Source organism: Diuraphis noxia, unplaced genomic scaffold (genome assembly GCF_037042655.1).
Source record: "Diuraphis noxia isolate RWA-SAM2 unplaced genomic scaffold, SU_Dnox_SAM2 contig0001, whole genome shotgun sequence".
Classification (NCBI taxonomy): Eukaryota; Metazoa; Arthropoda; class Insecta; order Hemiptera; family Aphididae; genus Diuraphis; species Diuraphis noxia.
The window spans coordinates 86,545,805-86,549,306 of NW_028301711.1; the positions used below are offsets into that span (position 1 = coordinate 86,545,805).

Here is a 3,502-nt window from a genome sequence, read left to right on the forward strand (position 1 = left end):
CGTGTATATTGTGTATTTTGAGTTAACATCAAATTAAACTTATAAATTATTACCGGTTAAAATTAAGTGATGGCAGATAAATTCAATACTTTGCACTTTCTGGAAGAATACCAGAGGTATCCATGCCTTTGGGATAAAAATATTGAAGAATATAAAAGTAGAGGAAAAAGAGATTTTGCAGAAGAATGTCTCATGGAATCACTTCAAATTAATGATGTGAAGTTACTTAGACAAAAGATCAGAAGTATTAGGTAATTTGTGTACTAGTGCTAATTGAATGATATTTCTTTATTAGTTTACTGATTTTTTTTTTTTTTTCAGGTGTACTTACAACCAAGAAGTCTCTAAAATAAGAAACTCAAAAGGTACAGGGTCAGGGTCAAAAACAGTTTATAAACCTAAATTGTCGTGGTTTGAATTTGCTAACAGCTTTCTTTGTAGAAATGTTGAGAATAACATACAAGTAGAAACTAATTTAGTAAGTAAAAATTAGTTGAAAAAAATAATAATATTTATTACATTATAATATATATACATTAATCAATCATTCTACTCTGCCAACTCACAGCTCCTTCACCCATAAAATGATCAGCAAATCTATCTCGTTTTTGTCTAGCTTCAATTAGATTATTTTGTCTGAGTTGATGTTGCTATATTGACAAGTCCACAAGGTCCTGGTTCATTTCTCCATGATCCAGATAAGATACGGCCTGTCTCATGATCTTCAATATCTACCGATATTGAGTTACTCTTACCACATTTTTTTCTCAACCAATTGTGCAATGCACATGAAGCTTTAACTAATTTTATAACAGATTCTGATAAAAGTGGTATTGGTTTTCTAAAAATCCGAAAACGGCTAGCCATTATTCCAAACCCATTTTCGACAATGCGCCTTGCTCTACAATGTCTGTAGTTATAAATTTTCTCTCGTTTTGATAATTGGTTTCTTCTAGCATAGGGTTTCATTAAATATATCTTTAGTGGAAAAGCTTCATCGCCAAGCATAACAGCTCCTTCTGGAATGTTCAATTTATTTTCTTCAATTGCTTTTCGTAAACTTGATTTTGCAAATATACCTCCATCTGAGTTACTGCCATAGCTTCCTACATCTATGCATGTGAAATTGTAATTATGGTCTACAAGTGCTAAAAGAACTATGCTAAAAGTCCCTTTGTAGTTAAAATAATTTGATCCGCTGTGTGCTGGACAGTCTATTATGATATGCTTTCCATCAATAGCACCAAATGCTGGAAAATTCCAAGTTGAATCAAAACCAGAAATAATTTCATTCCATTCATGTACTGTTTTAGGGACCTATTAAAAATTAAAAATTGACATTAAAAATAATTCTATTTATAAAAATATGATGTTTATATATTTAATAAAATGTATTAAATTATAGGTCATAAACGAAAGTGTAAACACTGCTATATCAGAGAATAACCTGGAGAATAACAATATTAGTTGTACAGAATTATCACCATGTGTCACAACACAGCCTAATGAAAATTATGAGAACCCTACTGGAGAAAATTCTAAGAACATTACATCAACAGCTCGCAAACCAAAAAAAATAAGGAAAATTGATAACAGTCTCGATAATGCAGTCGAAGCATTGAAATTTGTTTGCACCCAAAAATCAGAAGTAAATGAATTTAGTATATTTGGACAACACATTGCTACTCAATTACAAAAACTACCTTTACAAGAATCACTCAAGATACAAGTTGACATACAAAATATGTTAACTACTGCCCGTCTACGTATTATGAATAATACTCCTAGCAATAATATGAGTAATACAAGTACAAGTCAACGTCCAATTCCAAGTGAAATGTCTTTGTCTCACGACATGTTTGATTGCTCAGTTCAATCGGAACCATACGTGGATATGGTTAAACCTCTACCAGTAGCAAAGATGAACGCAACTATTATAAAATCACCATCCTATAACTATGAACAAGATGATTCAAGCAATACAATTACATTGTTTTATAACAATTGGCAAGATTTATAATAATTATATCTTGTTGATTTAAGTATCAATTAGTATGAAAGGATTTCAATTTTTATTTAATGTTGGTTTATATGTTATGTTATTTGTTTAATGAAAGGATTTCAAATTTTATTTAAATTTAATGTTAGTTAAACTAAAATTTTGTTTTTTTTAATAAACCTAAATTTTTATAATTGTTATAATATTTTAATAATTTAATATTTAATTAATACTTCCAATAATACCTGGTTATATTCTTTCAATCCTTCATATATTGCGTCAAAAACTTCTGGTAGAAACATGCTTATAGCTGATTTCGACACTCTATACAGGTATTCCATAGATTGTAATGAATCACCAGTTGCTAGATACCTTAATGCAACTTCTAATTTGACTTTAGCTGGTAATGCTTTGTATTGTACTGTATAAACAGTATTGCGTTTTTGAATTTTACAAGATACCTGTTAAATAAGCATCAATACATAAATATATTTGTGAATTGTGACTATTAAGTGACTTAATATAGAATTAGCTAAAATACTTGTAGACTTGTAGTAATATTTACATAATCATAATATACCTTGTTGAGTAAAAAATCGAACATATCTTCGTCCATTCTAAGAAAATTATTGTAGCTTTTAGTGTCTTCTGTGGACAGTTCTCTTAAGAGACAATTGAAGGCCCCTAAACTTCGTCTACTAAGAATCCAATTCTTTACCCATATTCTATTTTTTTTTTCATTTTTTCTTTTAACGGCAATTAACTCCTCAATCACGCGAATAATTCTGTATATCACTTCGTCTGACATTTTGATTTTTGATACAGTTCATGTAAAGCTATAAATTGCATTTAAAAAAACTATGATTTAAATAAAAAAACACATTTTTATAATATGCGAATATTACAAATACATGATCAACTATCATGTATGATATTATATTTGATAGTAAACTATAATTTTTGAAGCGTATGGATACTTCACTTTCATGACAGTAACTATCAGACATTATCACGATAGCAACTATCGCGTTTTACTATCATCGTGTAAATCCGGCTTTATTATTATTATTATACTGCATAGACGCTCAGTGACCGTAGTCATACGGCCTACGGATATGTAATTATATGTAATACAATTTTGTCGTCGGTTTTGTTTGTTCGTTTTGATTTTAAATTGTTTATACATTTTCTAAACTATGTCGGGGGTTTCAAATCATAAAAGAAAACCAAGTGGCGCAAAGTTTAGAAATTTGGCCAAGCAAAAGAAACAGAAAATCAAAGATTGCGTTTCGAGCTGTATGAAATTGAATAATTATTTTGAAGTTAAGCCAGTTAAGGTATGTAACTCTGAAATTTAAATTACTGTTTTTAATAGTACAAGTAGTACTTAAAATTATTTTTAATATTTTGAAATAAAATAAATAATGATGAACAGGAAACTCAAACGTTTAATCTTTCTTCCACAAACTTGGAAAACGTGGAGAATGAAAATGATTTGTTGCT

The 3,502-nt window shown here is 29.2% G+C and overlaps 1 pseudogene; it reads right to left on the reverse strand.

Annotated features, from left to right (window-relative positions):
- Positions 1 to 536: 536 nt before the first annotated feature.
- Positions 537 to 2,807, reverse strand: LOC107170475 (uncharacterized; annotated as a pseudogene).
- Positions 2,808 to 3,502: the final 695 nt, after the last annotated feature.